The sequence below is a fragment of the Lepidochelys olivacea genome (assembly GCF_965140295.1).
Source record: "Lepidochelys olivacea isolate rLepOli2 genome assembly, chromosome: 1".
Lineage (NCBI taxonomy): Eukaryota > Metazoa > Chordata > Testudines > Cheloniidae > Lepidochelys > Lepidochelys olivacea.
Window position 1 is genome coordinate 73,030,624 of NC_140411.1, and position 24,037 is coordinate 73,054,660.

Here is a 24,037-nt window from a genome sequence, read left to right on the forward strand (position 1 = left end):
TCAGCAAACACTATATCACAGATGAGTTCTGTAAAGATCTAGTACCCAATATGGCCACAACATGATGCAAAAAAACAATAACCTTGAGCAACATACAGCCTAATAAAACCAGGGTCTGTGACATTAAAAACATAACCCCTACAGTTGAATAGTTGGTGCACCAAAGAGAGTTTATAGCAATTAAGCAACGCTATAATTGAACCATATCCCACATTACATACCCAGACATTCAACCAGAATATGTAACTGTAAATGTATGTACACGCATGAGAAGAGATAGGAGCAAATACGATGGAAGGACATATATATGACACTATGCAGAAAATGTACAGCTGTGCATAGAACAGCAAGACAGACCATTCATTCCATGTTTGTCATGTGACACACCGTAAAGGCTGTCCACGTAGTCACTCTGTGTTACGGGAAAGCATTACCAGAATGCTATGGATTTAAGGAATTCCTATTCTATTCTCTTCTACTTAGGTTCTTATATCAATCTCATCACCATAGTATCTGAGCCCATTCTAATAATGTATTATGTGACATGGCTAACATCAGTATGATGTGGTTGTTCTCTCTCTCACTGGCGTGTGTGTGCAGTGCTGAGTCTTCCTTTGGAAGGATTTTAATTATTTATTTATTTTTATGTACATACTGCAAGGTCAGGTTGAAGATGTGCACCTTATAGCTCATGAGGTTTGTGAGGCTCCTTAGTTCCTATATGAGTTAATGCCACATTCTCAGCCATCCTCCAATAAACCTCTGTTTCTTGCTCAGATAATCTATGCCCTTATGGTCAAAGGTTCCATTGTTCTTGAGGAGCAATGTTATGGATCATATTCTTTATCCCCTAGCTTTTGGCAATCTTTTAGCTATGTTGAGCCCAGGCCATTCAGCACCTTAAAGGTCAGGATCAAGACCTTAAACTTGATTTGATCTTTTATGGAAGTCAGCGTAGAGAGCGGAAGACAAGTCTGATGTACTTAGGTATCCTGTATTCTTATGAGAGGGGCTGCAGCATTCTGTACTAGTTGGAATTGCTTTGGGGTTGATGGGTTCAGCCACCTGGCTGTAGTCCAGAGGAGAGGTGAAAAAGACGGCTGTACCTCATTTCAGATTGGTAAAGAATGTTATTAGCATATTAATCCTCATCACTCACTCACAGTGGCAGGTCATATGATTACAGTCACCCGGGTTAGTGAAGGCTTGGCCCTGTCAACCCGTCCATGATGATAGTAATAGAACAATCATGTTAAAGCTGTTCATAGAATTAAGTTTGTAATCCACAGTAGCAGCACAATGTTAGGTAGAACAACAGATTTTTTACCACAATTCAAATCTCATGAATACGGCAGGTACCCTGGGCTTTGAAAATATATCACCTATGGTGGTATGTGTCAGCCTTGCAGTGATTATCACTAAAACCACCATGACAAGGATTGAACAGCTGTCATGATCCACACAGCAGGATAGAAGCATCTAAGTTTTACCACTCTTGACTGCTGCATCTCTAGTACTGTTGCTGACTTCTTTCGGTGAGTATAGGTGCTGGTGTTCTTGATCCAAACAATGGATAATTCAGACCAAAAACTGATATAACATATCTGGAGAAGCTAAAAGGTTAATATATAAACTCCATGGAATCTCTTCACTGCTCTCCAAAACGCAGCTGCTACATTGTGTAATTAGAAACGGTGGGCCTGACTGTCCACTCCATTAAACAGATGTGAGTTCTGTAGAGTTAGACCAGAAAAAAACCAGTATAACAGAGTCGCTATCAGGCTAATGTGTGTGTGTGTAGTATGAGCAATGGTAGGCTCAGTTGTCACAATGCTTTAGGGAACTTAGCAGACACTTATAGCAATGGTAAAGTAAAGTGACGTGAAATCAGTAGAGCCAGATGAACAACAGAAAACTTACTTGCAAAGAAATTCACAAAATGTGACTTGCAATGTGATTTGGATGTATTTGTGTAAATGTCTTGGGAGGGTTTGTCATTCTTTAAAATACAAGGATTTGTGAGTGAATAGGCCGTACGTATGTAGGACTACTGCAGTTCACACCGATAGATGCTGCCAGAAATTATGCATTCTCTTAATACTCCTGGGTGGCTCCTTTTCCCATTTCCCAAACCAATACTATCCATGTTGTTAATGCAAAACACCGCTATTTTTTGCATGGGATCCACCAGTTTTTGCACATCTGGACAACTGTTAATGTACCACTCCAGCCATTTGAGCATATTACCCACACACAACAGTTTGTTAGTGCTTTTGTTGCGTTTTTTCATAGAGTAACAAAAGCCAGAGAAATGAATGGGAGACTAGTAATCCTCATGAGAATGCTGTTACCATCCGACGGCTGTGGAACAATTTGGCCTGTAAATTATCTGATGTGATTTCTCTCATATCAGTCCAGGAACTTCTGAATTTTGCTCCTTGGTAAAGAAAAAAAAAAAGGTTTGAAATTGTTACAAAAATACAGAGCTGTCAAAACACTTAAGACTTAGGGCAAGTCTACACTACAAAATTAAGTCAACCTAAGTTATGTCGTCATACAGCCACCGCAGTAATTAAATTGCTTTTGCATGTTCGCACTGTGATCCTTGTATGTTCACAAATGCTCATGAGGAGTGCTTGCATCAATTTAACTGTCAGTGTGAGGCACTGTGGGATGGTTTGTGAAAGACAGCAACAGTTGATATAAACAATGCAATGTCTACATTGACACTGTGTCGACCTAACAACATTGACCTAAGAGCTTCTCCTCTCATGGAGGTGGAGTTATTAACAGGGTGTCATGGGCAAGTAACATTGGGGATGGAGGGCTACATTTTAGTGTAGACGCTTACTGAGATAGGTTGACATAAGCTGCCTTAAGTCAACTTAAGTCTGTAGCATACACCAGTTTTAAATCAATTTTTATTGACTTGCACTGTTTGTCAAAGCCAAATGTTTTATGGACACATATTGGACTCAACAGAGTTTTCATCAGGAAGGGATTTTTTGTCCAAGTCTTTCTGGTCACTTTTGATGAGAGAGAACCAGCAAGACCCAAACTGAAAACCTGAGCTTTTCTATCCAAAAATGGACCTTTTGACATTATTCCATTTAGCAAACATTTTCAAAAGGTTTTCTCTTTGTCCCAGAGGGGAACAAAAAGAAATTTCACAATCTTTGAAACCTTGAAACAGAGTTGTCTTTCACTGGTCATCTCTACAAAAATATTATGAGAAAGCTGTGAGATTCTGTTTTACTAAGAGTTAAAAAAAATCATATTTTACATCTCATCTAGCATTCACATAAAGTTTATTTTAAGGGAATTATTAACTCAACATAAGTTTTCTCTTTTGCTCTATTATGTTGTATTTTAGGGTTCTTTCATTTATTATTGCAGGAGAGGTATTTCAGTCATATTATTTATCACCTCTTGAATGCTGACTACTGAATTTCTTCTGCCCCCCATCCCCCCCGCATGTCTTAATTTTGAATAGCGATACAATCCAAGAGCTGCTGATTTTCCAGGCAAGTCACATCAGATCCTATATTTATGCTTTCCTTCTCACTCAGTGTTTTATCACCAAGTAAACCCACAGCTTTTGGTAAATGTTGGTAAATATTTTTTTTGTTTAAAAGGGAAGAGTGCACTCCCAAGAAATATAGGGTTTAAAATCACCAAATATCTGACTCTGTGTTTTCCAGAGCTGACAGTGGAGAATAAAAACAACATTAAAGAACAGATCAACCCTGTCCTGAGATTTCCTCTCAAGCGAAAGGCCAAAACTAATATTGGCTGAATCTACAGGTACCATATGATATGATTACATACTTAAAGCTAAGTCTAATATGGTCTGTAACTAAGTGGCGATCAGTAACATGTTTGTGTAATATTTTTTATCTAGTACAGTGTGTCTGTGTGCTTGAATTTAAAGTGTGTTCTTGAAATTGTCAGCCATCACTGCTGTCAGCAATGATTGTGGGAGAGGAGTCCTCTGAGTCCTAGGTGTTCTCTAGCAGGATGGTAAGCATGTGAACTTCAAAAGTTCTAATCTGATTAAGTCTATAAGATACTTTTAATTTATACCATGTGCTGATGAGGTAGAGATTCTATGCAGGTAAGTGTGGGAAAGAGAGGCAAGAACAGGAGTCCCCCCCCCCAAATCAAGTGTCAAATTTGCTGCTGGGCTTGTTACAGCTAATGTAGTATTTGCAATGGGAGTGCATTGCAATGGTACTTCATAATCTGCACCCATTGCCTATTGGCTGCTGGGTAGAATTCAAATTTCTGAAGTGCTGATTTAGTTATTATTGGGAGATGTGTCTGAGTAACCTTGTGGAGTTCATGAGTATGAATGAGACTTTGGTGTAATTCTTGTGCTCTCCAAAAGCATATGGAATTCTGAGAATTGTTCTGAAATGTATCAGAGAGATTAAGGCACAGGTGAGTGTGAGGATCACTTTAGATAAGCTATTACCAGCAGGACAGTGGGGCGGGAGGAGGTATTGTTTCATGGTTTCTGTGTGTATATAATGTCTTCTGCAGTTTCCACGGTATGCATCTGATGAAGTAAGCTGTAGCTCACGAAAGCTCATGCTCAAATAAATTGGTTAGTCTCTAAGGTGCCACAAGTACTCCTTTTCTTTTTGCAAATACAGACTAACATGGCTGTTACTCTGAAACATGCTTCCCCTGTGAATATGTTCCACAACAATATAACTGTAGACTCTAATAGCGGTGTGAGAACAGAAGTTTGATTGATGCTTACTATTTTGTTTGCAGGTCCTATACCGTGTCCATGTTTTCTGTTTTTTGTTTTTTTCTGAAGGAACAAGATATCTAGTTCTGAGTGTTAGTACACATGTCACAGGACACAGTTGTTGTTGCTGTTAACTAATTTTTCTTGTCACAAGGCCTTTGCTGACTATTTGTCTCGATGGGAAGTGAATTGTGATTTAGCGGGAACCCTGTTTAAACCATGTGTACAATGTATTTCTGTACTATTTATACTGTGTTATAGGTGATTGTCGTGTTTTCCCTGGTCCCTGTATCATGTGTTCATAGCAATAGATTTTAAGTGGTTCGTTATGATAGTTAATTTAAATAGCCAATGCTATTATGGCATTCCATGTCATGTAATTTTTGTCAGCACACTGTGAAAGTGGGAGAGGATGATTTATTCTGAGAAGCTTCCATTCACTTCCCACATGAAACCACGTCCAAAAAATTCACAGGGATCCCTGGTCTTTCCTGTTGCTTTTGATTGCACCTGAACAGATTTGTTCAGGTCTGTGGATCAGGCACAGAGGAGGATGCATAACACACACTGACCTCAAGGAGATGAGAGGTTCCTTGCACCATCTTCTTCTCTTCTTATATAAGATATCTTTTATTTGGAGTATGTCCATAACAGTATTGGCAAATTTTGAATTGCCCACTAGCACTCTTGACAGATAGGGCATCTCTGCATTGCACTTGCTTCATGGTGGTTGGTGTCTTGTATGGATTTATTCCAGCTCTGTTATTGGAGTATTTTCAATCCATATTATAGCTGTATATCTTTCACAGGATACAGAATATACTCTTCAGCCCAAACACCCCTTTCCCCAGAATCCATCTACCTTTATGTTTATGTGGGTTCTACTAAGTGATATACTTTGGGACTAGCTTTGCTAACCTTTGGGTCTGATTCACCTCTATATTACTCCAGTTTTACAGGTGTGTAAGACTATTGCACCAGCATAAAACACAAGTATTTCAGAGTCTATTTACAAATAATGTTGCATATCTGCATTGATTCTAAAAATATACAGTATTTTGGCTTCTTCCCAGGCACAGAACTGGAATCTATGCAAGTAAGCAAACAAAATAATTGACAGGTAACTTCAAGAATTTTATTGGAAAGAGAAATTGATATGCATAAAATCAGACATTACATCTGGCTCTCTGAAGAAGGTTCAGGTATTTTACTTTTTGACCTTTACTAAGGCGAAACTGTGGCATAAACAGAGCCCTGCATTTTGAGAAAGTGCAGAACAAGCTACAGCAGTAGGAGATTCTTGAAAGATAATGCCTTAATACAACAAATCCTTCCATGAGACCCCAAAGGATTGCAGTTCTGCTGGTGAAGTGAGGTTGGGGATTGTACCCTGTTCCTCTCTCTCCCTTGCCCATTTTGGAGAAGCTTTGCTGAGTCATTTTGCTCCCTGAAAGCAATGCTTTTATTGTGCCCAATACCTGCATGAAAGTGCGATGGCCATGATCTTGGTGGACACATATGGAATCTCCAGACCTAAAATCATGAGTCTCTAACTAATTCTACTTCAGCAAAAGAACGAGGCTCTGAACAGGTTTATACAGTCTGTGGATCAGGCACAGAAGAGGATGCATAACACATCACCTCAAGGAGATGAGAGGTTCATTGCACTATCTTCTTCTCTTGCATGCCTGCAACAATCTGGCCCATATCATAGACATGATCTATGCATACACACACGCGTATAATATACATATACCTTTAACCAAATTTGGGTTTTGTGTGTTTTTTAATATTTTAAAATATATTAATACAGAGCAAAATCCAGACCTGCATAGAATTTCAGGTCAAGGCTTATGCATAACTTAAATCCCACTTGATAGGGCTCAAGTGGGACTTCAGTAATGGATAATTCTTTGGCTGGCCTTTTGCACGGGGTGAATTTTACTCACGGTATATATGTGCAATACTTCCTTTGTTTTAATACAGTTCTTTGGAGAAAAAACACAGCCAGCCTGTGAGCATCTGAGGATGGTGGGAAAACAGTGTTAACACAGCTTATTCCAATGACTTATTACCTGGAAAAAATTAGTCTAGGAAACTTGGGTATCTTCACAGCTGGATGACTTTTTGAAAAAAAGTTTGAATATTGAATACTATTTTTTTGGTTAATTTAACTTTGGTTTTCAGATGTCCTAGTCTAATTGCTGACACATCACTGCTGCAATATAAAGCACCTAGTTAAGTCAGTCATATTACATTACCTGCAAAATGCTTGCTAGATGTGGACTTGACGGTTCACAACATGACATGTCTGCCACTATGAATTTCAAGCAGAAGTACTTTTCTAGGAGAGAAAGACAGACATGGTTATCAATTACTTTAAAATTAAAAGTGATGAAAATTCTGATGAGTCAAGCAAAATATCTCATTTAATACACAAATCTGATCATACAACCAGGTTCACTGGTCGTCTCCAGATGCTTTGAACTTCTCCAAGGAAGGAAAGCAGTGACAGAATGAGCATAGTGCAGTTAGAATCTACTTGTGTATCTGACCAATGAACTTCAGTGGTGTTTGTAAACTGAACAGGAGTACTTGTGGCACCTTAGAGACTAACACATTTATTTGAGCATAAGCTTTCATGCTACAGCCCACTACAGTGCTACAGCCCACTTCATCGGATGCACCAGTTTGTAAACTGGTTTCCACTTCAGGTTCACGACAGAGAAAGAGTTGAGTACTGGAGTTAGATTTCCATCCATTTCTAAATGTTCCAAACTTCAAGGAGATTCAGAGAAAGTTTTACATCTGGAACCAGTTTCTATTCCACAGATCCCACTGGAAACAGTTTTAAGCAATTCCAAGTTACCAAAGAAAAATTTCCCAATGCAAATAAGTTCCATTGAAAGGGTATGTCTAAGCTGCAATTGAGAGGTGTGATTGAAGCACATGTAGGAACACACAAACTAGTTTTCATCAAGTTAGCTCAGTAAAAATATTAGTAAAGCCACAGCAGCACTTGTAGCTGCCCAATTACAAACTGCTCTGGACCCAGGATACATATTCAAACAGCTAGCCCGTGTTACCATCTGTGCTCCTGCCATTTTTAGCAAGCTAGATTGATCAAAACTAGCTCAGGTGTACCTACATGTGCTTCACTTGCATTTCCTATAGGCTGTGTAGACAAACCCTATGCCACACAGATGCTTTTGAAAATTTAACTTGTATGTTCTGACTGTTGCAAACTGCTAATTCCTCCTCAGTATTTCAGTCCTCTTAATTTCTAAAATATACACACTATTTCAAGTGGCCAAATCCCTTCCTGCCTGTGCTTATCTTGTGAAAATGGAAGAGGCTACTGAAACCACTTTTCTTGATCAGCCTCGCGATTGTTACACACCCCAAAATATATTTCCTGGGCAAGTTAAGATCTCATTCAAAAAACATACTTCTCATCTCAGACTGAGGTGGTTGTTTATAGAATAGGAGAGACTTACTTTTGGAGCTCTCACTTGCATCTCACTTACTTTTGGCCCAGAAGTTACACTTGCTAAATGCTACTCAATAATGCTATGACAGGTTTCAGAGTAACAGCCGTGTTAGTCTGTATTCGCAAAAAGAAAAGGAGTACTTGTGGCACCTTAGAGGCTAACTGATTTATTTGAGCATAAGCTTTCGTGAGCTACAAATAAATAAATAAATAAAAATAAATAAATCAAATAAATTGGTTAGTCTCTAAGGTGCCACAAGTACTCCTTTTCTTTTTTCAATAATGCCATGTTAGTATAATTTGAATAAATGTTCCTTTCTAATTTTCTGGTCAATAATTATATGTTATACCTTTTTTTTAAGACGCAGATTGTGAAGAATTACAGAGGGATATTACCAAACTGATTGATGAGGCAATACAATGGCAGATGAAATTCAGTCTTTATAAATGCAAAGTAATGTATATTGGAAAATATAATCCCAACCTTATATACAAAATGATGGTGTGTAAATAGCGCTTACTATTTAAGAAAGAGATCTTGGGGTGATTGTGGATAGTTCTTTGAAAACATCCGCTAATTGTGCAGCAGCTGTCTGAAAATCTAACAGAATGTTAGAAACCATTAAGAAAGGGATCAATAATAAGACAGAAAACTTCATAATAGATACATAGATATAGATCTAGTGATTACATATCACTATATAAATCCATAGTATGCCCATACTTTGAATACCTTGAATACTGCATGCAGTTCTGGCCACACCATCTCAGAAAAGTTATATTAGAATTGGAAAAAGTACAGAGAAGGGTAACAAAAATAGTTAAGGATATGGAACAGCTTCCACGTGAGGAGAGATTATAAAGACTTGGGACTTTTCACCTTGGAAAAGAGACAACTAGAGAGGAATAGGAAAGAAGTCTATACAATTGTGAATGGTGTGGAGAAAGAAAATGAGGAAGTGTTATTTATCCCTTCACATAGTACAAGAACCAGCAGTCACACAATGTAATTAATAGGCAGCAGGTATAAAATAAAGATAAGGAAGTACTTCTTCACACAATGCATGATCAACCTGTGAAACTCATTGCCAGGGGATGTTGTGAAGGTCAAAACTATGACTGGGTTCAGAAAAGAATGAGACAAGTTCATAGAGGATAGGTCCATCAATGGCTACTACTCACTATTCAACCCTATGTTCTGGGTGTCCCTAAGCCTCTGACTCCATGGTCCTCAGCAATGTGCTGTGCAGGAGGGTCCCACAAATATCAATAAAATATATGGAGCAGTCTAATTTTGTGAACCATTAAGATTTAAAGTATCTTCTCTTCCTAAAGAATATGTTAGCTCAGTTTAGGGAACCATCAACAAGACAGAAAAAAATTGAGGAGGACCTATTTCCTTCTTACCTTTTTTGTGGGTTAAACAATTTGGTGAACATTTTCCATTCTCACACAGTTCAACACTTCCAACCCTCAGATGAGATGATGTCAGAAGTGCCAAATATTGCTAGAGAAGTTGCTTTAGTGATATTTCTGTCCATGCCAGAAGACGAAGGTTCCAGAAATATCATAAGAAAGCTTGTTCTTATGACATTTTAAACATAATGTTGTAGATTCAGAATTGTCACATAGTTTAAACAAGGCTCAAAGAGCAACATCCAAAGCTTTAAGTGATTAACTTAACTAATATTTTGAGGCTCAACCATCTTTGATTTCTTGAGATCAAAAATATTTTTCACAATAAACATTTTCATTCTAGGCAAAAACAAAGAACAGACCTTTACTAATTCACAATGGTGGCTCAGCCATCCATTGCAATAGCTGCATTTTCAAATGAACAAGAAAACTAACAAACACAATTTAAGAAGGAAAGATACTCCATGGCAATGTATACTTTATTTATATGACAAGTGTAGTTCAGTTTTAATTATTTATGATAATCCTTCATGGATTGCTAGTACATGTTCTGTAGTACATTGTGTAAGTGTACTGTAATTAAATCTTAGTAATCTGAAACCCCACTAAAGCATTTGTTATTATTTTTTTGCTGAGAAGTGGGGAAGAGACCAGCATATTTATGTGCTGCTATTATGGGGTATATGGATTAGAATATTGAAAATTAGTATAAAATAACTATTAATATATATATATATATATATATATATATATATATATATATATATATATATATATATCTTCTCTGTAAAGATCTCAAAGTACTTCATGGCTGCTAATTAACTTAGCTTAATAACAATTCAGGCCCTGAACCTTACAAAGCACTTGTACTTAGGTGTTTAAATTTAATGGAGTTTGCATTAATCTGTGCAAGTTCTCAATGGGATTTGGGATCTGTATGTTAAGAGGGGCTGAACTAATGACTACTTTCCATGGCAACATTTTCCCACCAGCCTTGGACAATTTAGAGGATAGTCTGTGGTGACCCTTTCAACATTAGCTTACACAGTATTTTCAATATGCACACCATGAATACCCACTGGGCAACTGAAGGGCAGTAGCTACTGGAACTGTGACTTGGATCCCGGCCCAAAGGTTTAGGGGATCAAGATACAGTGCAGAGGCACAGGACTTCTAAACATGTGACCCTGGCCAATAGCAAATCCCCTGAGATCTACTCTGGTTCCCAGCATCTACAGATTTAAGATGCTGAGAATAGATCCATGACCAGATCACTCTGCACCACTTGGGCAAGCTAAGCCAGTGCAGGGGGAATGATCACTGCTACTGTTAAAGGTTTCAGCAATAGTAGCTTCTGTATGTACCCTCCATGTATTCCCTTCTTCACTGGGCACACCTCTAGGAGCTACCAGAAGGACACAATGCACACACACATTCTAGCTTATGGCTCAATAGCAATATTACAATCTAGAGACTACCACACTAAAACCCCCTGCAGTTTCTCTATCAAAGAGCATGACTAATGCCAAAATGGCATCAGTTTTCTAACCATGCCTTTGCAACGTATACATCTGCACTCAAATTATCCACCAGACTTTTACCTGCTGTATGTCATGCCCTTACTGACTTGTAACACTGAGTCAGATGGTGCTATCAGAGAAGGAAAATCAGGAAAAAGCAACAGATGTCGCAGAAGGTGAATGTACTGCTAATGATCATATTGATGACATTACTAATTTATTTAGTAGATAAAATTTAAAATGGGAGTGAGGATCCATCTGTCATCATCATCTCATCCATCATCTTTGCGTGTAATGGGCAGGTTGTTGATCATTTCAGTGGGCTGGGTTGCTACTCTGCTCTACTTGTTTCTGAGCCACTTTTTTGAGATTGTCAGAGAGGAAAACACAGTGTATGGTGATAAATATATGTTACGAGCCACCTGATACTGTAGGTGTAGGTACAGAATAGATTGATTTCTATAACTGTTATACACATACTAAAAGAGCTTATGTTCATTTTTTCTACCACCAGAGCATTTTGTTGTTCTTATTTATCAGATTATTAACTGAGATGGGATTCTCAAATACAAATAAAATATATATAAAAAAAAAACTAGCAGAGCATTAATTAGTTTATATTAAAGCATTGCAGAACAGTGTCTACTAACCTTTTGGCCGATAGTTCCAGTTTACCAGACTACGTTCTTAGACTACACCTTTCCCTGCAGGCATCAACCTGCTATAACATCCCTCTGCTCCCCCCACTCTTCTCCGGCAGCCTGTGAGCTCCTTGCCTCCACATCCCCTGTAGCCAGCAATCTCCTTGGCTTCCTCATTTTAGTCATGGACGCAGGGACCAGCCTCTGTATTGCCACCCACATAGCTGAGAGAGCCAAACTCAGATTTTTTGTGGCCACACTGTCAATAGACTTTAAGATTGACACAAAGTATGACATTCCTGAATGGGGACCATACCTATAGCTTCAATGGAACTCTGCATGGGCTGGCGTTCCCTGTTAGCAGACACTGTTCCAGGACTGGAGGCCTTTATTTGGTTTCCTGTGTTTATATGGTTTTTTTTGTTTGTTTCTTTTCATTTTCAAATATAGAAACTGGTAACCTTCCTATGACTCTGTTATCTGCATCATTAGCAGGTCTGGCTGCCACTTTTATCTTTCTCTCTCTTTCTTTACTTTTATTAAAGAAGATGATACATCCACTGTTTTTCATTCTTCTGAGTAATTGCAAACTTGAAAAGGGACCAGCTGTGAAAAAAAGGATTTCTGGAACAGAAGTTCACCCAGAGATTTGTATTTTAAAGACACAATTTTTCCTGTTTTGTCATTGAGCCATCTATTAAATTTAACACTTTTCCTTGTGGTTAGGATGTTCTTAAATAACTTTAGATGCAAATAGCCACATCAAGGTTATTAAATGTAGTAGAGCAATTGGGGTATCAGCTGTTCAAAATGAGTAGAAAACATGCTCATGACAGAGAAAGTGTTGGAGGAAAAGTAATATATGACCCTGCTATCCAGTTCCTTGATTGATGAGAGAGTGTAGTAAATAATAGATTTTCATAAAGCCTACTTTTCTGTAGCACTACATGTGATTCCTTGTCATCCTTATTGATCCTCATTATTGAAGAAAACAGAGTGTTGAGGTAGATGTGGGACACTATTTTTCCAAGAGTCATAACAAGCAAGTGATATTCAGGCCAAGATTCTCTGCTGAAAGATGTGTATTCCCTTTCCTGACTATGAGTTAGATTGTTACTTGGCCTACAAACCTGCACAAGGACATCTGATGAATAAGCGACCCCCTTACATGGGCTATGGGGACCTTTGTTTTGGGAGTACAGTACAAAAAAAGGTTGAATGCCTGCTTACTGCACCCTTCCACGCCCCTCAGAGCAGGTGAGTGGAGATTGGATGGGAGGAGAAGGGAATAAGCAAACCCTTGGCTCCACATTCTCTACTTGTTGGCCGGTATAGCTGAGCCCTGGTGATATGGGAGGTGTTGCTATTACAGAGCAGCAAAAAACTACTGGAGCAGAGAAGTAATTGTGATTCAGTAGGGTGTTTCTGAGCCACCGGGCAATTTCTGGGATGTAACAGGTTATGCCCCACACCTTGTTTAGGACTATGATTAAAGTAATAATCTAGCCCTATAGTCCTCCACTTTGGTTCTACCCACTGCCAGGATTTTTTGTATTAGCTATTGCTTATGGGATTTCCCTATAGCTTTTACAGGAAGCTCAAGAATCCCATGTGTGTGTGTGCGCTAGCTTTTCAATGACTCTTCCTTTCTCCATTCCGTTACCCTCTCCTGAAGCCATTCACACACCTGCCCTCTTGTTCTATTGTAGAAAGAAAGTCAATTCCAAATTGTGGCAGCTATGAGACAAAAGATAGCATGCTGTGCCTGCACCGTTCATACATCCATACCAGCAGCTCCCAATGTTTTCGTGATTTCTTTTATGTTCTGCTGACCTCCCACAGGATGTCTTTTGCACTTAGCAGTAAAAACTTTCTTTCTGACCTCCCAGATTCCTACCTTGCTACCTATCAGTCTATCCAAAATGGGGCCACAAAAGCAATCTTCCTCACATATCATTAGAAATGGTTGCAAATTTTCCAGCAGAACAATTTTCCATTTGGAAAAAAAAAGTTGATGGAATTGGAATCAACACATTTCTGTAGAACATTTCAGCTAAACCCTTGATGCAAGCGGTCAAGCAAGTCAGGCAAGCTGGCCAGCCTGCCTACCTCTGGTTTCCTGCTGGACGGACCTCCCTGGGCTCCCTAAACTCCTCCTGCTGCCTTCTTCCCTGAGAGTCTCTCACTATTCAGCAGTCATCCTGGTGGGCTCTCTGATAGACAGCCAGGGTAGCCAGGTTATCTGGCAGAGTAGCAGGAGACCAGTGTTCCAGAGTAACTTGCGCCCCAGGTGACCTGGCTCCCTGATGCACCAGGCTGCCCAGCTGCCTGGGCTCCTTGATGCCTTTGAAATTGAGTAGCCTGGGAAGCCAGCTATATGGGAAGTTGAACAGCCTGGGAAGCAGCTGAAAAAAATCCATTTTGATTCACCTGAAAAAGACACTTTTTTTTTTTTGAGAATCTTCCTCACATGAAAAATTTCAGATTATTCAAGATTATTTTTTTCAAACATTTGAACATTTTTGATAGAGAACTGGCCTGGAAACTGAATCTGTCGTACAGACTATGTCTCTCCCATTCTTTATGCAGTGCATTAGCTTCCTTTCACCTGGACTACTGGTGAGCATCCTCTCTTCATTCCAGTCCCTCCTGACAACTCACATTTTCTGTGAAGTCTCCTCTTAACCCACCTAAGAAAGATGTGCTGCCAGAAACCTAAAATAAAGATACACACAAACATTGGAATGATGCAAGACATACCCATACTCTGGGTCATCCAGGGCCTTTTCTACCTGCATTTTCCTCTATCTATTTAGACTCAGCAGGATTTCTTGCAATAGGATCTATATCTCCCTCTGTTTTTTTACAGCCCTGATCCCATTACCAATGCTTAACAAATAATTAAGAATAATTATGCCCCCACAGTATATTGTCAGAGATAAAAATAGGGAGCCAGGAAAGAATTATTATTTGAGATGTGGCAGCAGTGAGATAATCAGAAGGGAAATCACACATGAATATTGCTATGGCAATGGGAAAATGCTGTTGGAAAGGTAAGAACTATAGGTATATGTATCCAGCCAGAAAACAGAAGGCTACAAGCCAAGATATAAATAAATTTGAAACAGAAATCTAAATTTGCCAGTTTGTTTCCAAAAGAAGTTTTAAACTATTTTTTCCAGATTGTTTTGTGGCATACAGGGTATTATTGAATACATTGGCATTTATCTGGTTCTCTTCAGTCCATTTTCCATGAAATGGTGTTGTAAATCTTAGCAGTGGTAAACTCATTTTCTCATAGCCTCTTATTTTGTAACTAGCTCACCAATTTAGCACAATTATATATTTTATCATAAACTATAGGGGGAAAAAAGAGAAGGAGAGCATGTGGCCCAATAGAGAGGGCACTGGCCTGAGGCAGGAGAGACATAGCTTCTATTTCCAGCACTGCAACTAGCCTGCCAGATGATCTTGGATAAATCTCTTCCACTGTTCATGACTAATTTTCCCAATCTGTAAAATTAGAAGGTTGATACTTTGAGATCCATGGATCAAAAGCATGCTGTCTAAGTGCTAGGTGGTGTTGAAAACATTAGTTATACTGTTAGTGCTACATAAATGCTAGTTTAAGTTTCTAAACCTGAGTGCCAGTCAGGATTTATATACGCCAACATTTTTTCATTCTGATTGATGTTGGACAATAATTAGCCATTTGCTATGTTCACATGTCTTCATGCGGTTAATGGCAGGAAACTATTTCTTCTAGTAGCAATGGAGCAGCGGAGGAAAAAGAAAGGGCTATTCTTTAGTTAATGCAATATTGTAATTTTAGCATGTGGATATAAGCTGATGATCTACAACAGAGATCAGTAAGGAAATGGTCTCAAACACACACTCCCGCCAACTACCCACAACATTACAAAATTGGCTAGCTGTGTTCTTGAAACAGCGGGTACTTAGTTTCTTCTGAACTATGAGGTACTGACCTATGCTGGAGGCAATGTACCAAATTAGAAAGGGCTAAACTCTCTCACCTTGTTTGGTAACTTAAAGTCCTTTATTCTGATTGTAATTATATATGGGATAATTTCACATATCATAGTACTCTTGGCTTGTTATTTCCTTTTAGACATTGTAAGCACTTCACTTCAGTTGATGCACGATGTAAACTAGCAGAATCAATGCCCTCCCGTATATGGCCTCATATGCTTGTCTGTACATGCTTGTCCAAGTTTGAAATTACCAGGTTTACACAATTCCCAGCATTTGTACGGTATTGAAGAGAAATCCTGGCGCACACAGATGTACAAGTTTAATTTGCACTATTTCCAGAGTTCCATTCATCTGCTCCATATGCCTACAGTTCTTGCAATAAATGTCCAACTCTCTAATGCTTATATTGAAGACTCTCATATATTACAGAGTTAGAGATCAAGGGTGAAATCTTTGTCCCATTGAAGTAAATGGCAAAACTCAGATGACTTCAAGTGGGGCCAGGATTTATTCCAAGCTGCTTAAAATGAACAGTGCAAATTGAGCACCACAATGCACAGTTCATATTTGCCATATTCCCATGAATATCTGTAACACTACAAGGATATATTAGAACTTTCATTAATATTTCCTGACATAAAATGTCCTCCATATTATCTCATTTCTTCACCCAAGACAGAAATTTTGTCTTTGTCCAGACACAGAGGAGAAACTTTTTTTTAATGTAAATGAAGATTGGGTAGGGAATTTGTTAAGGCTATAAAAGTTTTGATAGTGTTCTTATTATAGTGATCTTTAACACCACTGTAGTTAAGGTCCTGTCAGTATTTATAAACTCCCATTTCAGTGAAATTTCACTTGGCATACCAGTTTCCAGCCCAGGGGCAATTTTCACTTCAAATTTAAAAAACAAATTACTTTGGATGTTTTTGAATGATGTGCCTGTAAAAAGCACCAAGCTCTCACCAGTTCCACCTGTCTTTTGGAGACTTAAAACAATGGTATGTGTATGTTTATAATTATGTACCTCCTAATGTTGTCTAATGATGCTTATATTTGCTTCTTAGTTAAAAGATGGAGCCTAAATAATTCTTATGTGAAAACTCCACTTTAAAAACATTTATTTTTGTAGATTTACATGGTAGATAGGACACTTTATTAGGTCTCATTTGGGGACCTATCTAAATTCCAAAAATGGCCTTTGGGTCAGGGTCAGAAGCTCTTATTAACCATATTAACAAAACAAGAATTGTGTGTCCAACAGCTCCCAGACTAGAGTCCCTTCTATGAAGGGGTCTGCGTCTCCTGCAATCCACTTGCACACACTATCATGACCAGGGACAGCTGCCGGTGAACCTGTTACCCCGCCTGTGGGCAGGGCTGATGGCCGTACGGCCATGCAGGAGGAGCTGCCAATGCGGGGTGCTGGCTCCTGGGAGTGCTGGCCCGACATGCTGCTGCTTTTGCTGCTGCAGTTCCCGGTAGAGCCCTGCAACTCCACGGAAACTGATTTATGTGAATATAAATTTTATATCCACTCAGAGCTCTTGTCATTGATCTTTGTTTAAAGCTTCCTTGTTAAAAATCCAGTCCAGACAAAAGAAGTAGGAAATGAAGACAAAATGGAGCTGTCTCAGGTGTCTTTTTATATCCTCTGCCATGTGCATGTAAATGTACTGTCCCAAACAAAGTCCATAGTCCCTCTTTGTTCAGTCACTGACCCAAGATGGAGTCTGGGGTCACATGAGACTCTGCAAGAAGACCTATTGGGTGGGATGAGTTTCTTCAGTGGCCCATTGTTAGAGTGAAGTGTTCTTAATGAGCCATCAAAATATGTTTAGCTTTGATGTAAATTTATTTGTGCGGTGTTACTCAGGAATACAGTACATGTGTAAGATACAAGTACATAACAATATTCCTAACTTTAGATACAACAATGATACATGAACATGAACAGGATAATCATACTTAGCAAATCATAACTTTTCCATTGATACATTATATGACGTACTTTGTACAAGATTTGTTGTAACTGTATAACAGAGATAGCAACAATGATACAAATAGTCATCTTTCTTATATATAGCATCACAATGTCAATTTGCATTTTTCTGTATACAAGTGAGTCTCAGGCTTCTTTAAAAAATTGCAATAAAGTCTTGTTCACTACGAAAAGAGTTGAGCAATAGGGAGTGATTGTTGAAATTCTTGGCATTTGGCTGTTTTTGATAGTTTGGTAATATTGCAGACCTAGAACATTGCATTTTAATTAGTTTAGATATTGCCAGCATTACATATTGGTAAAAATGAAGTTAAAAAGGAAATCACACTACTTTTTAGATTCCAAAAGCAAACAACAAGAAAAAATAATTCTCTTGTTTTATTAAAGTATAGCTATATATCTTTGAGCTTCTTTTTATATGCTTTGATTAATTCCTAAAGATTGAGGTGATTTTTTAAAGAAAAAATAAATGATTTATATCATTAATTATCACTGGACTATATTGTTATAATAGCACTTGAGTGAAACGTTATTGCATTTGGTGGGCATGATGGCCATCCTTCACTCAGGATAAATGTAAAAAGCAGTTAAGCTCTTTTTTGGCATAAGATACCAAAGATGATTGCAGCCAGTGCCCCAAACACAGGCAACATGTAGGGCTGGTTAGAAGCTGAGCTATGTGGGTTGAGGAATTTCTCTTGGGCTAAATGCAACTGCAGTGCGCTGTGTATTATTTGGTGGGGGTGTCAATGGACAGACACAGCCAAAAATGCAGGCAAAGAGGAAAAGAAAAGGGAAGAGACATGAAGAAAAGCAATAGTGTTGTCCAAAGAGAAAGCTGAGAGCAAGAGAGAGCTTTTCGTGCAGAATGCTGGCTGGAAAAGGCAGGCTTAGAACTGAGAGAAAAGTAACTGCCTCCTGTTGTTTAGTCCTGCTGTGTTCAGGGAAACAGCACTTTGTGCACCGTCTTTGTAAACAAATAGGATTGCACCAAAGAAATATCTGATTTGTATCATCAATCTGTCTTCCTAACAGAAACCACCCACAAAGCTACAAATGTTGGCTAATCACTCAGGCCAAAAAGAAGGGAGAGAAATTACTAAGGAATTTACAAAGGGGGGATAATTAAGAGTAATGGGATGAAATTAAAAAGCATATATTTATCTAGATGTAGATCCTTGTTCTGGGCCAAGGTGTTCGAAGCACCGCAGGCCGGGAGAGGTACTCTGAGAAAACGAGACCCACACGCAGCTAAGCAGCAAGTTATTGACTTTATTGAAGGTTAGTGACACATTCGCAATGGGGACTCCAAGCGTTGCTGTCATGGAAGCGGAGAACCTAGCACACCGGAGCTTTGCCTGGGACAGAGTCCAACAAACGGGAAAACAGTGAGCCCTAATAAGCAGTACGCAAAATAAGCTCATGAATATATAATAAGGTACTTCCCAACAGGGGCTTTCCGCTACCTGGCACAGGGCCATACAGGGCAGACAAAACCGGCCTAAAGCTGGTTAGAGTTGGTTTTTCATGTTCTACAGTAACCGGGAAGCCTCAAGAAAGCAGAAGTTCCCTAGCTGGGCCGTAAAAAAGTCTTTCGCAGTCCCTTACAATCCTCCACACCAAATAACATCCATCCAGAGCTCTGAGCACTCTAGCAATAGAAATAAAGGCAATAACAAGAAGCAAATAAATAAAAGCAAGATTTTGGCCAATACAGTAAAATGTGATGACAGTACCTCACTACTTCACAGAGGTGTTATAGGGAAAATATATTTAGAATGTGATCTCTAGTTACTCCTTAGAACAGAGTTTACAACTGTGAAATGAACTTGTGTAAGGTGCATGCAAATGGAGACTGTTTCTTGCAACTTTCCCTTTCATGTACAAGGAACAGGTACAATCTGACCCTATTTGTATAGCATCAGCAGGATGCTAGGTGCATTACAGATGAATGGAGAGACAGTATTCCTGCCTCAAAGACTTTACAGGTTAAGGAGTCATTCCTGTAACTGATTGTGTGTGGGTCCAGCCCTGTGCCCTCAAAGACCCCTCCCACTGAAATCAATGGAGCTCCACACAGAGGTATGTTCATATAGTCACTTGCAGGATCAAGGCATAGTAAGATTCTTTCCCAGGTCTCTGGCTGGTGGGTCTTGCCCACATGCTGATGGTCTAACTGATCACCATATTTGGGGTTGGGAAGGAATTTTCCCCCAGCTCAGACTGGCAGAGACTCTGGGAGTTTTTTGCCTCCCTCTGCAGCATGGGACATGGGTCACTTGCAGGTTTAAACTGGTGTAAAGGGTGGATTCTCTGTAACTTGAAGTCTTTAAATCATGATTTAAGGATTTCAGTAACTCAATCAGAGGTTAGGAGTCTTTTCCAGGAGTGTATGGGTGAAGTTCTGTGGCTTGCAATGTGCAGGAGGTCAGACTAGATGCTTGTGATGGTCCCTTCTGTCCTTAAAGTCTATGCATCTATGAGTTATCAATCAAACAATAATAAATGCTTGAAATATACTGTGATTGAATGGTGTGTTAACTGTGATTCATTAATTCCACAATGATTTTGTTTGGGTTTGGTACTTTTTAGAAGGTGTTCATTACTTTCATTGGGGAAGGTTGCTTGTGATTTATAGGCCTCCTTCTACAAGTATGTACCAGGGTAGGAACTGAAGATGGAAAGACAAGAAAAGCAGACTGGCATAAGGAGGCATTTGGGGAGTATAAGACAGTATACAAAACGCCCAGAGATAACAATGGAGAAGGACTCTGAAAGGGCAGTAAGCCTGTGAGCAGGTGACTTTACAAATTTCTTCTAAAAGTCCAAACACTGAGTTGAGGCAACAACTTATCTTTTTTCTGCCATCCCAGCTTTAATAACAAGGAATTAGCAATATGATGTGTTATAACATAAAGTTCAGGATAAGCTTTCTCACCAGACTTGGCTACTTCTACACGCATGACTAGGGCTCTTCCAAATTCACGGCCATGAAAAACACGTCACAGACCATGAAATCTGGTCTCCCCATGAGAAATCTGTTCTTTTGTGTGCTTTTACCCTATACTGTACAGATTTTGCGGAGGAGACCAGCATTTTCTGACCCAAAAGGGAGCTGCAGGGAGGTCACAAGGTTAATTTTTGGGGGGTTGTGGTATTGCCACCCTTACTTCTGTTCTGCCTTCAGAGCTGGGTTGCCAGAGAGAGGTGGCTGCTGACTGAGGGCCCGGCTTTGAAGGCAGTGCCCCACAGCAGCAGCGCACGAGTAAGAGTGGCAATACGATACCAGGCCATCCTTACTACTGCCCTGCTGCTGGCTGTGCTCTGCTTTCAGAGCTGGGGTCCCACCAGCAGCTACTGCTCTTCAGCTGCCCAGATCTGAAGGCAGCGCTGCTGTCTGCATCGGCACAGAAGTAAGGATAGCAGTACTGCAACCTCCTCCACAATAACCTTGCAACCCCCACTCAACTCCTTTTTGGGACAGGAGCCCTACAATTAGAACACCGTGACATTTCAGACGTAAATAGCTGACATCATGAAACGTATGATTTTAAAAATCCTATGCCTGTGAAGTTGATCAGTATGAACCCTGAATTTGGTAGGGCCCTACCCATAACCCACCCCTTCCAGGGACCCACTCCTGTTCACCTTATATCTAGCTAAGTCAACATAATCCACTTAACCCTTTCCCAACAGGACCAACAGAATGAGGCGTTTCAGGAAACCACTTCCAGCCAGAAACAAAAACCTAAAAGTTCTTTCCCATACCTAACTTAGTAATAGCATAACTTGCAAACCACTTGGAAATAATGGTATTTTCAGTGTAAGTGAAATTAAGTGTAAACTGCAACATTAGCTTAGTTGGTAAGGCTAATATCTAAGCTGACTATGCATTTGAACATAACATAATATTCATGCTGGTACTGCATCCTATCACATAACATTATAGACATGACAGTTTGATTGCTTTTTTTTTACTAATACAATTTCATCTTAAAAATTGTTTGCAGTGGTATTAAAGATAATTCATTTATATTGATTATTCTGAGATGAAGTTTAAAGGTCTAAAGTACTTCTTTGAGGATTTGAAGTAAGGAGTTGCTTGTTATAGCAACATCTAATTTGTACATGAAATGCTATAAATAGGAGATTTCATAGTCTTGCAGTGAAAATTGGGAACCTGGTATGCTTCTCACTCTTTAACTCCCAGAAGAAAGAAACATTTCCTGCTCAATTAAGGCTCCTGACACACTAAAAATAGTTTTGTAGAATAAATTTGTACTGTGGTTGTAATGGGATGTAGCTGGAAGTCCAATGTATTACCTAATTACAGTTTATAGACATTGTTATATAATGTTTATTATAAGTTGCCCTTACAGTTACTTAAATGATGAAAGTTTAACAAGGGGAAGAGTACTTCCATTTAATGTTTTCCTTACTGAGCACATTAAACCATTTAACTATAATAAAAGTGGGAGCAGTAGTTTGGTCCAATTCCTCCTCAGATTAAGCTAGTTTTTAATACAGTTGAAACATAAAATTGAGATTCAGTTTGTTTCATTATGCTCAATATTCCAAAATGTTTTCAGAGTGTGGCATATAATCCCTGCTCTGTTGGTGCCCCACGCAGTCAATGTTCCCTCTAATTTTTGACAGGCTGTGCGCGCAAAAAATTTCTTCTGTGCAAATTGTTGTGCTTTTGTGCAAATTTCTGTGCGCATGGTGTTTTGCTGTGTGTGCGGGGTTTAGGATCTGTGCGCATGCACACGTGCACAGTTTAGAGGGAACAGTGCATGCAGGCCCATGACGTTTTGCAAATATGTCAGCGATAAACATGATTCCCCTATGAATGAATTGTGAGGGTTGCCAGCCACTTGCTGCACTAAACTTTGGATCTACCGTATTCTAGACTCCAAAAATGCAACATCACTTGTATATATCCTTGATGTTCTTACTGGGATATGGGGGGTGGTGTTAAAGGAAAGAAAGAGAAAAAAATTATGAGGTGGAGAAGCTTTGTCCGACAAATGTGGCTAGACAAATACATTTATTTAAAGCTGCTAATCTAGTACAGTGTGCATACACTAAACTATAGTTAACCTGATTTGGAGTATATTATGTTTATGACCTATGTTGCTCCCATAGGAGCAGGGTTCAGCCCTGTTGTTAGTAGGAGAACAGGTCTAGAGTTGTTTCACTTGTTCAAAGTTTTAGCAAGTGTTATGCATCTGAAACATGTGAACATCTATGCTTCTCTTTTCATGAAATTGTTGGTTAACATATTGGGTAATCATTAATTTAGAATTCCCTGTTGCAAAATTTTGACCATGACCCTCAGTTATCAAATATCTCTTTGGGCAATAAATTTTGCAAGCTGTAGATTGAATTTTTATTTGTTTCTTTACTGGGCAATAGAATACATCCTACACCTGCACCAAATAGACCATCATTGGTCCTCTGTATATTCTAGTCTACATTGTTATGCCACCTGGATACCTGACTAGAGATTCCATTAATTATTTAGGCCTTGAGCCTGTCTCAAGAGATGCTTCTGGTCTCTCAAGTCTCCCCAAAACTGTCCTTCTCCAGTTAACTACCAGAGACTCAGACGTCTCACCTCTGTTTCATCACCCCCAAAGGAGTAAAAACAGCTCCCAGTTTCACTTTGGCACACACACCCCATCAGTTTTCACACTACATACCTGCTTGGGATAACAATAAACACAACATTTATTTAATAGAAAACCACAGATTCAATGATGAAATATTTAGGAAAAATAAACATGTACAAGTTACACAGAAAATAAACATAAAGACACAACTTCGGGCTTTACACTTCCATATTAGATATATTCCCATTTCAAATACAAATTACCTATTGCCTTTGAAGAGTATCCCAGCATGCCTCCTAAAGGGGATCTGTCATTCAGAGACAGCCTCTTACCTTCAAGACTGTCCCTCTGTTCTGGATCTGTTAGGGTCTGTTTTGAAGATGTTTGGAGTGTGGTGATATTGGGGTGCAACTTCTCTAAAGACTACACAACTATGTCACTTTGGGGATCACCCAGACCAGTAAGGGATTCTGTATAAAGTCACCCCAAGGTTACAGAGCAAGCAGTAACTTAACACCACAGTTGTCTAGGTGATCCCCAAAACATCACAATCACACAGGTAAATCCCTGTGCCTCTGCAGAGCTCTTTGAAGGACCAAGGCCTTAG